Source organism: Microcebus murinus, chromosome 7 (genome assembly GCF_040939455.1).
Source record: "Microcebus murinus isolate Inina chromosome 7, M.murinus_Inina_mat1.0, whole genome shotgun sequence".
In the NCBI taxonomy this organism is placed as follows: domain Eukaryota; kingdom Metazoa; phylum Chordata; class Mammalia; order Primates; family Cheirogaleidae; genus Microcebus; species Microcebus murinus.
This window is the reverse complement of record NC_134110.1, coordinates 15,686,884-15,700,106: the sequence shown is the minus strand read 5'-3', so window position 1 is coordinate 15,700,106 and position 13,223 is coordinate 15,686,884. Positions and strand designations below refer to the sequence as shown.

Sequence of the window (13,223 nt, the reverse complement as noted above, 5' to 3'; positions counted from 1 at the left end):
ACTAAGTTGTGCATAGCTGGAGTGCACTCGCACTGCCAGGGCATGGCCACGGGACAGTCAGGAGTATCAAGTTCAGCCCCGTTTGATTCCCTCTGGGTTGGGTCTGGAATTCAGGCTATTGATACATCTTTATTGAATTAAGGAAAGCTCAAAGACCACGACTCTGCATTCCCCCAAACCCCTGAGCCTAAACTGCCTTTCCTGCTTTCCCATTCGTGTGCCCTTCCATCCCTGGCGACATCCTTCACAGGTAGACTCAGATCCTGGGGGCTGGTGCAGCCCAGGCGTGCAGTTCTACCCACCTCCCCAGTGAGGGGGGCGGGGCTGGTTCCCGGCCCCACTCTAGCCTAGAGAAGTTGAAGTGGTCACGGACACTTCGAACCCGCAGGGGCGCCCAGGCAGCCCCCCCACCACCTCCGACACCAGGCCACCGATCCCAAGCGTGGCTGGAGCGGGCTGCTGCCTGCCCGACGCCCAGTGAGCAGTTTCTCCCGGACTCTGCTGCTAGCCCAGAAGAATCTAAGACTCCCTGTCTAGAAAAGGGACCTTGTCTTTCCTGGCACTTTTCGCAGTAGGTTTCCTGGACTCAGCATAAATTCCCGTTCCCAACCCAAATCAGAGCGGCCTGGGCAGCAGCTCCTCGCCTCCATCGTCACCCCCGCTGCCTTTCCTGGTCTTGAGCTGTTGCTCGCATCAAATGTCACTCGGGGATGACGGAGAGCTGGTGCTGATGAGAAGCCTCCAGCATTACGGTAAACGAGCCCGTCAAGCTCAGAACCCAGTCATCTGACGGGTCACGTGGGCGGGGAGCCGCGGCCTCCCCCGCCCCCAGCGCTCCCCCTCGCCCTCCCCCGGCGATCCGGTGACTCAGTGCCCCACGCGGGCCCCGGGAAGGGCGGACGTTACATAAACGCCAGCGGGTTCGCACCGTGCCACCGGGAAGCCGCGTGGACGCTCCGGCCCGGATGCCCGCCCTACACAGCTCCCGCGACCTGGGGTGGGCAGGGGTGCTCTCGGAGGCACGGAGAGGTCCGCGGGGCGCGGGGGGAGGGCGGTTCTAGAACACAAAAACAGGACCCAAGAAGTTTCTCACTCCCGGGATGGGCCCCGGGATGTAAACGCAGAAAGGGCATCCTCCATCCTAGCTCAACCCCGGATTTCAGAGAAGGCGTTTCCTCCCCGCTTCCCCAGGGCCTGCAGGGGTGGGGCGGAGGGGGAGGCCCGGAGAGACTTATTCTATTATATAAACTTGTAATTGGCTCCGGCTCCTGCGGCTCCGGGCACTGCGGGATGTTTCCAACCAGATGGGATGTGAGGCCCACGGCTTCCTCCTCCTTCTCCTTCCCCTCCTCCCCCGCCCCCGGGTGCCCAAACCCCACCCTTCTGCCTTCCCAGGTCTACCAGAATTCCGCTTTCTTTCCAGGCCTCCCCTGCACAGGAGATGGCACCCAGGAATCCACTCTTATTTGGAACTGATATTCCATTATTAAACTAATGTATCCCAAGCCTGCCAGCCCTGGCGCCAAATCAACATTTACAAACGCCTCATTCACTCAGGTGCTCCAAACTGGGCATCAGAGATCCTAGCCCAGCATCTTCAGGCTTTCTTGAGTGTGCATTAGAAGGCCCACGGTGGGGAAGGGCCTTGTTAAAACTCAGAGTGCTGAGCCCCATGCCCAGAGTTCTGCTCCGTAGCTCTGCAGTTGGCCCAGAAAAGTGCATTTCTACAAGTTAGCAAGGGATGCTGACACTGTTGAACCACTAGCATAGCCAGGAGCAGGAAGGCAGTTTGGTTTTTCCCCCCTCCATTAAAAAGCTTTGCCAAACAAGTTAATAGTGTGAACAGGATGTTAGGAAGACCAGCCTCCTCTAAGGGGGTTCTCTGGCAGTTTAGAAACACACATTTACAAACAACAAACATGTTCATTATAAATTATAGCATCTATGCCTGTGCATGATGAAACAACCCTTCAGGAGCACCTCAAATTAGCAATCAAGGTTGGCTCACTCCAGGAACTTGGAAATCGAGCATTTTATAGCAGCAGCTGACTTCAGAGACTGGCGAGGCCCAAACCTCATCTAACAGGTGAGAAGCAAAGGGCAGCAAGGTCAGCAGGACGCGGGTGTAACTCCCTGGGTGGATTCAAACTCCAGCTCCAGTGCTGGTTAGCAGTGTAGGTTTAATTTAATTCTCTGTTTCCTAATTCCTGAAATGGGATCCAAGTCTATTTTGCTGCAGTATTGTGAAAATTACATATAATGTATGAAAGCCACCTAATTCAGATCAGGTGCCACATTATTGCCATTATTATTAGTGGTCAAAGCCACATGCTAATTAGCAGGACCCCTGATTTCTAATACAGATTAATGTTTTTCACTGCCCTAGTGGGTAGGGAATATTTCTTTAAAAATATATACGCATGGCACTTATATGTCAAGTTTTTCACTGATTCCAAAGCATTTTCTCTCAAGTAGTCCATATAAACGAGGTGTGTTGTACTTTCTGGTTGTTTATGAGCCTGAAGGAGGTAACAATCACAGCCCAAGAACCAGGAAGATTAAAGATGCCACTCTAGCACTTTGGTGAAATGCATACCTTAACCGACTCAATCGCTCCTGGTTTTTAAAACTGCCATTTTTCAAATGTCAGGGACCAGGGGCTGGTGTTGGGTAAATTCCTGCTGCTGCCCACCAGGGCAAACACCCTGCGAGTTAAAGAGTCTTTGAAACTCCAGTCTAGGCTTTAATATTGTCTCCTCCGAGCCCCTGAACAGGCATTAGTGCCTAAACCGCTTCCCCTGTATTTTCAGCAAACAGGGCTGCTAGCTGTACTGTTGCACACTCTCTTATCAACCCCCCTGAGAGATCCCTGCTGCTTGGAGAGTCCCAGGAGTGAAAGGGATGGGGGAGGGAGGGAAAGCAATCAGATAATCTGGGTGGGTAAATTGGAAATACAGAAGCCAACGTGGCACCATCGTGGGTGCTTGCTGTACAGGGGTATGAGGCATTCACATTCCCACATTCAGTGAGATGCCGAATTGCTAATAGCCTCCCTGGGGTTCACTCCCTGCTGTGATGCCTTCCATGATTTCATCAGAGTTTAGGCACGTTAAAATATCACAGTTTAGTCCCTTGTGTAAGGCAGTTTAGTCCCACGTGTGAGGCATTCACTCATGCTGTTGACGTCGATGCGGAAATTCTGTAAGGAAGAAAAACTTCTTTCCCACGTAATCTGATTGGAAGTCGGTATCAATGGACACTTCCAAGTGAGATCACTCTTACTGTGCGAACCACCGTGATATCTGTGGCTTTGAAACTGGTGGAGTGATACACAGAACAAGTTTGGAGCTGTTGCTTTTAATTCCCAGAATTTGTGTCTTTTCCACGTTAATTTGGGTGTTTTTGTACCTCTCCAACCTGCCCGATTCAGCCTTCAGTTTTATTTCATAATTGCCCTTATTTTTAATCTCCCCGTTGAGATTAGAATTGGTCTTTAAGATTTTGAATTTCCACTTTGGTTCCCAAAGCTCGTTGGATTATGAAACCACACGCCAGGTTTTAGAAATGCAACGGAGCATACTGAGATGTGCGTGCCTAACGCGTCTTCAGGTAGGTGGCGTCTGAAACGAGATAGGAATCTATTTTAGATCAATACACTTACTAGCCTGAACATTTATTCTGGGTTTATTCAAGTTGTTTTCATAGAACAGTCACTTATTTTCTCTTTTCAACTTCTTGATATTTTCCTTCCTGAGTCAGTAACTTTTTAGCATGTCCTTAGGTACCTTGGCAGAAAGAGTTTGATTTACCCAACCTTTTACAAATTTAAGAGCATGGCTCATGTTTCTTGATATTTCAAGTGAAATTCTGATTGTTTCTGTGACAATTATTGTTGTATGTAATCTGTCCAGATCTGTCATTTACAGATATCTCCAGAGAGGCAGAGCTGATATAAAATTGAAATGATTTCTCACTTGGTTTCTTTTCAAGGTTGCTGCGTGGGTGTTGCTTGTGGGTTAATGATTTGGGGGTTAAACACATTCTCTTCTTACCCAGCAAGCGCCTTGAGAACCTACTGTGCCAGACCTGATGCCTAGTACTGGGCATACAAAGGGAAGTGAGGAAGGTCCTTTCCTGTAGAGAATCTGGTGATAGTGGCAAAATGTGAACTGATTTGATCCATCACAGTGCATGATGGGACAAAGGGCGGGGGGGGGGGAGGCTATAGAAGCCAGAGGAGGGGGGCATCGGACCTGCCTTTGAGAGGCCAGAACGGCTTCCCCAGAGTAGACAGCACCTCAGCTGGGTGTTACAGAAAAAAACAAGAGTTAGGTGGACAAAAGAGTAGGTCAATCTGTCAAAATGGGGCTTGAAAGCACTCTTTATATAAATTAATTTAGATCTTATTTATCTACAAATAACAAAGATCCAAGCAAATAATGGCAGAAACAAGGTAGAAGCTAATTTCTTTCACAGATAAACAAAGTCCAGGGAGGACACTGCTGTCTGGTGTCAGCAATCCAAGGTCCTGCTATCTTGTTGCACTGCCATGTGTAGCTTCCATTCCCCAGGTCACCTCTTGGTGTATGATGGTTGCAGAAGCTCATTCCAGGCAGCATTAAGGTGGAAGGAAAGAAAGAAAGGCCTTTACTTTCTAAGGAGACCTTCTGATATGCCACTCTTTCCTCATTGGCCAAATTTTATCACACTGCTCCACATAGCTGCAAGGCAGGTATGAGGTCTTTTGTATGGCAGTATGCCCAAGTAAAAGCCAGTGTTGTCTCTAAAGGAGAAGGGGGAGCATTGGGAAGCAACCCACTGTCTCTGCCCTAGTGGTGATTGTGGGTGGGGAGAAGGCAATGTGAGCAAAGGAGAAAAGGAAGCTTATCTTGTTTCAGGGAATAGATAAGGATAAGTAGGTCAATTTGGTTTAGGGTTTGGTTTGCCAAGAGATAAAGGCTGGGAAAATAAACAGATGCTAGGTTGTGGGAGGTCATGTAAACTGTGCCCTGCTGAGGAAATGGAGTTTTATCCTTGGGGTAGAGAGGAAAGTACACAGGGAGGTAAGGGCAAGGCCATCATCAGGAGGTGAGCATAGCCTTTCAGGAGAGACTGTGACAGCCTGAATGAGATAGTGGTGTCAGGGACAGGGAGAAGTGAACAGATCCCAGAGATATTAGAGCAGTAGAACTGGTCAGATGTAGGAGAGGTGTAAGTCAGACGTAGGTGGAGAGAGACTAAGGATGACAGACGCCCAGGCATCTGGGTGGATATGACACCATTCATTGAGATAACAGGGAATGCTGGAGAAGTTGGGTGGAGAACTTCAGCTTGGTTTGGACATTATATCTACACATACAGATATAATGGGTTGATCCACTTTTTAGCCCCTTTGTTCAGGTTTAATTTTCATACCATAAAATACACCCATTTTAAGTATACAGTTGGATAAGTTTTAGTAGCATAGAGTTGTGCAACCGTCACCATTAATCAGCATTGGAAGACAGCCACTGTCCCAGAAAGTTCTACCATGCCCGTTTACAGTCAAGTCCTTGCCACCCTAAGCTCCAGAGAATCACTGATTTTCTTTCCATCAGATTCACTTTTTAAAGTGTAAATTCAATAAAAAGATGACTGCAGTGATTCTCTGGTGGAAAAGTGGGGGTCCTGACCCCCCCCCCAGAGAGTATACAAGAATTACCTGGGGGAGGCTTTTTTAGACTACACATCTGTCACACATCCCCTCAAGGGTTGAGTTTTCTTCTCCTCTTGCCCTCTCCCAGAGTGAGCCACTGTTAGAATTGGGGTAAGGGATATTCTTCAGGTATATTAGGGCAGAAAATGGCACGGAACCCCTGAGTGTGTTGGTTTTTAACAACAAGCTCGATAGATATTTTATTTTGTTGTTTCCAACCTGATGTTGATAGTTATACCACTAGAGCTAAGCCTTTAGTTATGTCCCAAATACCAGGTGCTCAATATGTCTATATGACATAGCACTTTTTGGGGCCATCCTCTCATTCTCCCACAGAAGGTGTCAAAATATTACTGAGGTACTCACTCCAATCACCACTCCTTGAATAAGGTTTTCCAAGTGCAGTTCAGCAATTTGCAAACCGAAAGGGTGCCCCAGCCTCACTTGATACTACAACCATATTTTGGGACTATGAATAAGTCCACATGTAAACACAGATGGGTGATTCCTTTTTAGCGGCAGTACAACTCTCTGGAATGGTTTGAGAACACATCAGTTTGAATGTTCTTGGTTTTCTTTGGGAAGATTGTTCCATGGGGAACATCTTTTCTTAGTTCTTGACTTTAAGCTTATTATAGATATCTAAGGTCCCTCAGACTCCATTTCAATTGTATCTATCTTGACTAATATCAAGATTTCTTAACTAGTTGCTAACACCATCGATACTATGAAGCTTAAGGCTCCTGTTTTGAAATAAGAATTATGTAGGCACTTTCTCTCTGCTCTCTTAATTGTCTCAAAGCATTAGGATTCAAAGTGGCTTTTGGGTGGAGATGATGGTCCTAACACGTTTCCATTACTCAAAGTGGCTTCTCCACAGTTTTAACCTCCTTTGCAAAGATAGGAAAAGGGATAGTAAGCACCGTAGAAACCAAAAGCTTTAAAAACCATCCTATCAAATGTTCTTCAAATTCAACTTTCCTTCTAGCTGGCAGCACCGGTATTGCAACCCTTTGAGATCACTGCACAGCTTCTCTAGGAAAAATGGCAAAAAGAGGTTATCAGGCATTCCTTCCTCCCACAAATATTTTCCAAGCAGCTGTGACATACCAGGCCCTGTTCTAGGCACAAGGGATACAGGAGTGAACAAGACAAGAAAGGTCTCTGCTTTCTTGGGCTGACATTCTGGCAGGGCAAGAAATAGACAATAAGTAGGATAATTTCAAAGTAGTAAGTGAAATAAGTAAGACAGAGTGCTGGTGAGTGACTTGGGGAGAGTCACCAGGGAGGCCTTTGGAGGGGGTGGAATTTATGCTGAGTCCCGGATGAAGAGAAGGGGGCAGCTGAGGTCAGCAGAACCACTCCAGAGAGAGGAGAGGGCTTGACATGCTCAGGACACTTTCAGGAGGTTGGGGGTCTGCCAGAATGGTTGGGGGATCGAGAAGACTGGTGCGCAACGGGGGAACTGATGGGCAAGATTCAGATCAGCTGGCCTGTAGCCCACAGCAAGACGTTTGGGCTCTATAGCAAGGGCCATGGAAAGTCCCTGGACAGAGGGCGTTAAGCAGGCAAGAAGCAGGACGCGCTTGGCTCCGTAGAAAGATCACTCTGACTTCGGAGTGAAGGCTGGACTGCAGGTGGGATGAGAGAGGAGGCAGGGAGACAGGATAGGAAGCTGTTGCCGGATGGAGGACAGAGATGGCTGTGGCTCTGAACTGGGTGGTGGTGAGGCAGGTGGAAGGAAAGGATGGGATTGGGGGCGTATTTTGGAGTTGGAGCACTGGGCTGCAATGATGGGTGTGAGGAAAGAGAGGAATCAAACATGGCACCAAGGTTCTTGGCTTGGCCGAATGGATGGTGGGGTGCTGTTTACCAGGGTGGGAAGGAGAGCATGGGGAGTCCAGAGTTCTGTTTTGAACATGGTAAGCCTGAGATGTCTAGACTTTATTTATTTATTCATTCATTCAACTCTCCCAGAATGTGCATACTTTTTCAAACACTGAGCACTTTCACCGGGATCAAAAAGATAAACAAGCCAGAGTCCCTGCCTCCTAGTAGAGAAAACAGGCACACAGGAAAAGGATTGTGACAGGAGTGTCGGTGACATAGCAGAGGTGTGTGGATGGACCAGCTATACCCAACTGAAGGGGGCGTTAGGGATGCTTAGGAATCGGGAGCTCTTTGAGCTGAGTCTTGGGGGACAACAGCAGCAGCTGAGTCTGCCCATGAGGGGGATTTCCCCCGGGCACTAGAGATGGTGGCTGTCGAGTCAGTGATCCAGCCCTGGGAGGGAGGACCTCGAGAGGAGGGAGCCATTGAACCACAGCGACTGTGGCATTGCTTTTGAACCTGGACCAAACTGAGATAGTTACATATACCAGATATCATAGATTTCAATATGTGTGTGTGTGTGTAAATATTATATGAACAAATATACCATACTACATTGGCCAACAATAAGACTTCTGTAGAGGAAAAATGTATTTTCCATAATGTTTCTGGAGATATCTCCCCATATGTAGGGGGCACGGAGAAGTTAAGGAACTTGCCAACACTCACTCAAGCAGTAAATGCCCAGCCAGGATTTCACCCCAGGAGGTCTGGCTCTAGTGCCCAGTCTTGCTCCCATAGGTGCCATCATGGAATGATTAGCTGGTGAAAGTGAGGACATTTGAGAGTAGTGTGTTCCGCATGATCAGGATCCCATTTGCGTTTATGGTGGGAGGCAAGCGGAGGAGAGGCACCTAACATACATATATATTCTGTGCATAGAATTTTTCTAGGAAGATTTCTTTAAAACTTAAAGGTTATCTTTGGAGAGTTGGAATGATGTTAGAGGAAAAGGAAACTTAATTGTATATCTTTCTGCTGCTTGGATTTTTTAAAAGTGAAAACATATGAATTTACCATTAAAATATTAAAGATAGGTAGTTCAGACAGGGCCATGCCAGCATCCCTGGTCCACCTCCCTGACCACCCATTCCACCTTGGTGGAATGTTTAGAATGCTGGGTCATATTCCCTCTGGCTGCTGCCCAAAGCCGCTTTGCCATTTCCTCAGGGCATACCTGGGTAGCAAGGACAATCACTTTTGGAAGCTCATCTTTTAAAAATTTAGTTCCTAAACCTTCTTGCTTACTTATACCCGACACCAACATCTTTTGCCTTTGAGGTCTAGAGCTCATCACATTCTTTCATTATTGCCCCGGGAGGAACATTCTCTATTGTCTTGCCCAGAGGGACTGCAATACAAGCCAGAGATATTTTAGGAATAGGAACCTTAGTTACCAGAGGATCTGAGATAACTGGAGGGTACAGATAACCCAAATGGGGCACCTCCAGGCAAAATAAAGAGGAAAAGGAGTGATTGAAGTTCAAACATTTCTTTTGTACATTATTTGCCTGATACCATCTCAGTGTAATAAATACCTTAAACACAGATGTGACAAATAGGTTTTTACCACGGTGCCAAATCCATTCAACTGCTGATAAGCACTTAATTGAGAAAGTTTTTGAGGCAGTCTGAGCTCTACAGAGAAAAAGGAATTAGTGATTGATTAGTGATGTCTGCCATGGGCAAGGTATAGATGACTCAAGGATGTGTGCCAGGCAGTTCTCATCCGACTTTAAGTTGAATCCTGCCTTTGACTTTGTTCTCAAATGAGATGAGTAATTCATACATATCCCAGCTGATATGTATCTCATTCTTCCCACTACACTCATAGCACTCGGTTCATACTTCTGGAACCACACTTGCCACAGCCTGCCTGGTGCCTGAATTAGTCACATGTGTGTCTGTCTCTCTCCCTAGCTCACAAGGGAAGGGGCCATACCATAATCTTGTTTCCAGCCTCACTGCACTCCACAGCATTCTACGGGGAACGGCACACAGGGAACGCTTGTGGGATTGGCTATGTGGAACTGGATGTTAGTGGAGCTACTGAGACATGGGCAAAATGGAGAGTCCCAAGGAAATACAGCAAGGGAGGGGAGAGGCTATGGAGAGGAAGGGGGCCAAGTGTGTAAATATCGATTTCATTTATTGTCTTTGTATTCATTTTCTATGGTTGCTGTAACAAGTCACCATAAACTCAGTGGGTTAAAGCACAGATTTATTATCTTACAATTCCAACACCCTGGAGCTGTTCTTTTGCAAGGCTCCAAGAGAGGATCCCTATCTGCCTTCTCCAGTTTCTAGAAGCTACAGGCATCTTCAGAGCCTGCAACAGAGCATCTCCAAATCTCTAGATTGTCTCCTTCAGACGGCCTCTTCCACCCTTGTGTTCACATTGAGCCCACCAGGATGATCCTGGAGAGTTTCCCTACCTCAAGGTCAGCTGATAGGCAACCTTAATTCCACCTACAACCTTAATTTCCTTTCACCGTGTAAGGTGGCATGTTTATAGATTTCGGGGATTAGGATGAGAGCATTTTTGGAGGGACCATTATTCTGCCTACCACATCTTCAAATAAACTTACAGATGACTCTGAGCCTCCAGCCAGTGGACTTGAGGGACATTTCATCCGACTCAGAAGCAGAGCTCCCTCTTGTTGTCTTTAAAAGATCAGAGAGGCCCATGGGGGCTCCAGGGGGTTGGCAGGGGCCACCACCCTCCTGTCTATTATGGCAGCATCATAGTGGCATTGGTCAAGCTGTGAGGTCCCTGGGGGCTGCATTATCCAGCCTGGGACTCTCGGCAGGGGCCATCCGGCTTCCTTGAGAACCAGGAAGAGTGTTTTCTGGCCCTGAAGATAGTCCCCTCTCTCCCCATTCTGCTTTGGGACCTCCAGCAGAACTGTGCAGTGAGCGGGGAGTTTTTCAAGACGGGATCCCCTTCGCCTGGACACACACATGCTTTGAGCTTTCCGTGGGGGCAAAAATCCCCGAGGTAAAGAATTACGAAAGGCCGGACTGCGTGCTCGGAAACAGGGTGGAGGAGGGAAAGGCGCGGAGGAGGAAACATACATTAATACCTCAGCTTGGTCTCAGGACGCTCCTTTCGCCAAGTCTTGCCTAAGGCCTTTCTCAGCCCTATCAATGTCTCATCACAACCCTGCCCGGAGCCTCGGGGCCCTGATCCTCTCAAGCCCTGGGCGGGAGGCAGCCCCCCTTCCCACCGCTGCTGCGACCATCGTGAATGCCCAGGCCGGGCCCGTCAGGGCGTCCCCTGCAGCCTGCGCGTGTTTACGCGGCTGGGAGGGAGGCCCGGGCCGGCCGGGGTGAGAAGAGGCCTGTTCAGAGGAGAGCGCCCGGAAGGATTTATGGAGGGCCGGCCGCAGAAATAGAGCAGTCATTAAGGAGCCGTGGGCAGCCGTTGGAAGCGGGAATACTTAGTAATGACATGGGCACAAACATTGGTCAGGGAGGGCCTTCCTAGAATGTGCTGTTTTCTATTTGCTTTGTGGGGGAGGAGAGTCTGCTGCCTTTTTTGGAAAATGGGATTTTAAAAAAATGTGAATTTAGTGCTTGTGAGTGCCAGAGGAGAGCCCTGAGAGCAGAAGTCCTTCAGTCGGTCCCAGAGGCACAGGTGGGCCCTGGCTGTGACCGGGGCGCGCTGTGGGGCTGAGGCCTGGGGGAGCAGCCCCAGGTGGACAGTTCCTGGAGACCTGCCCGAGCCAACCGCGCCACCCCGGACCCGGTGAGAAAGGCTTCTGGCTTCTCCAGCTCGTTTGTACGTCATTTTAACTGCAAAGACCAGCCAGACAAGCTTTCACCCTCTCTTTCCCTTTCGGGATTCATTTTAAAATTTCTAACAGTCTTGAAAGGGCTTTACCTTAGAGTCTCAGGCTTAGATGGCTACAATTTTCCCACGTGCTGTGGAGAGTGGTTACAAACTCTTCCTGAAATTTTTGTTACTTTTCTGTATTGACTTTCCCCAGGCACAGGTAGCTGCATCAGAAATAATTTCCCAAATAAATTCCTGAAGTTGGAAGCCTGAAATCTTGTGATCATGTTCTCTGGGTCTGCCCAACACCCATTTCTTTGGGGGATACTCCCCTGGTCGATGTGGTCCTGCTGGTTTATCAGGGAGGGGGACTCTCATCTCCCTCCAAAAAGAAGGCACATGACCCAGGGTGGACACAGTGATTGGTCGGGGCTAGACACATGACCCAGGCCTGGCCAATCATAGGACCACTTCCTCTGGATACAGTGATTGGTTCAAGATGATCATATGACCCAGGCAAGAACCTTCCCCTCTCCCCCAGCCCCCCAGGAATGGATGCACATTAATTTGAAGAGATGTGTGCTTTCTGCTGGGACTGTTCGGCTGGGCTGTCTTACCTGGCTGCAGGAGGTAGCCTATCTAGAGTAGGAGAGAATAGAGCCATGGCCCTGGTGGGGAAGCAGAAGGGATACAGGGAGGGCAGAGGAAACCGAAGTCATCATTTGTGTCCTGGAACGAAGCTGAGCTTTGAGTCAGTAACACTCCTGGGTTTTTGAGTTGAGTGAACTGAGAAATTTCCTTTTCATATTTAGGCTATTTCGAGTTGGGTTTCTGTCACTTACGACCCAAAGAGTTCTAACACATGTAGCAAATATTTTCTAATGGAAGGACATTTTGTATATCCAAATGAACATTTAAAATACTGTTTTTCCTGTTTCTCTCTTTCATTCATAGTGGCTCAATCCCTTATTTGCTGTGTTTGTTCCTAACTCTTCCTCCTCTGTCCTGTAACATTGAGAGACCAGACGGTCTGTTTTTATCCCCACCTGCATCTGCAGGATCTCTCCCCACTCTTGTGGCCAGTGTGTGCAACTGAGGGGCAGCTTGAGGGAGCCACCTGTCGCTGATGGTGGAGTCCCTGTCCACCGTGGAAGTCTGCAGCATGGATTTTGTGCCCTGATGCTGCTAGAACTGCCCCTAGAATGGTGCAGAGAAGGGAAGCAAGTCACTGGAAGCAAGTCACTATGGTGTAGAGGTGTTTGGCACGGTTGGGGGGGCAGTGCAGAATCATCACGGTCCCATTCCAGAGCTCCCACATACCAGCTGTGTACGGTTGGACCTGTTCCCTAAGCTTCCTGTCCCAACAACCTTATCTGTTAAATGCAGCTGATAGTCACGTCTAACCCAGAGGGCTGGGTTGAGGAGTGCAGGAGTTATCATTATTACTAATTGGACCTCACGGCCCAGAAGCAAGACTGCTTAGGCCCAGAGTCTCACAGAATCTTTCATGAAATCCCAGTTCAGCCCTTTCCCAGCTGTGTAACTTTGACGAGTCCTTTAATGTCTCTAAGCTCTTGAGAAAAGAAGATGATAATATCTTCCTGATAGGAATGTGTGAGGACTGGATGAAACAGTGCTCGTAAAATGCTCCATGCATAGTAAGTACTCGGGACACATCCACTGTCATGGTGACGATCAAAATAGCTCTTTCCCAACAGATTAAAATTGACCCACCCCAGCTGTCTCTGCAAGCAGCGAGCCTCTCTCAAGCGTGAGGTGTGGCAAGGGGCACTCAGCCTGAGATGGGGTGTCAGAAGTTCTGCTTCTGGCACATTCTCCAACCCTTACGTTTTCCTGTGCATG

General features: G+C 48.3%; 1 long non-coding RNA gene across 1 annotated transcript; it reads right to left on the bottom strand.

Annotated features, from left to right (window-relative positions):
• Nucleotides 1-3,356: 3,356 nt before the first annotated feature.
• On the bottom strand, nucleotides 3,357-11,769 carry LOC105871268 (uncharacterized). Its single transcript, XR_001154006.2, has 3 exons — nucleotides 11,469-11,769; nucleotides 9,124-9,223; nucleotides 3,357-3,620 (listed from the first exon to the last, which is right to left on the bottom strand). It is a non-coding gene; the product is annotated as an uncharacterized LOC105871268 (long non-coding RNA).
• Between the last annotated feature and the right edge of the window lie 1,454 nt (nucleotides 11,770-13,223).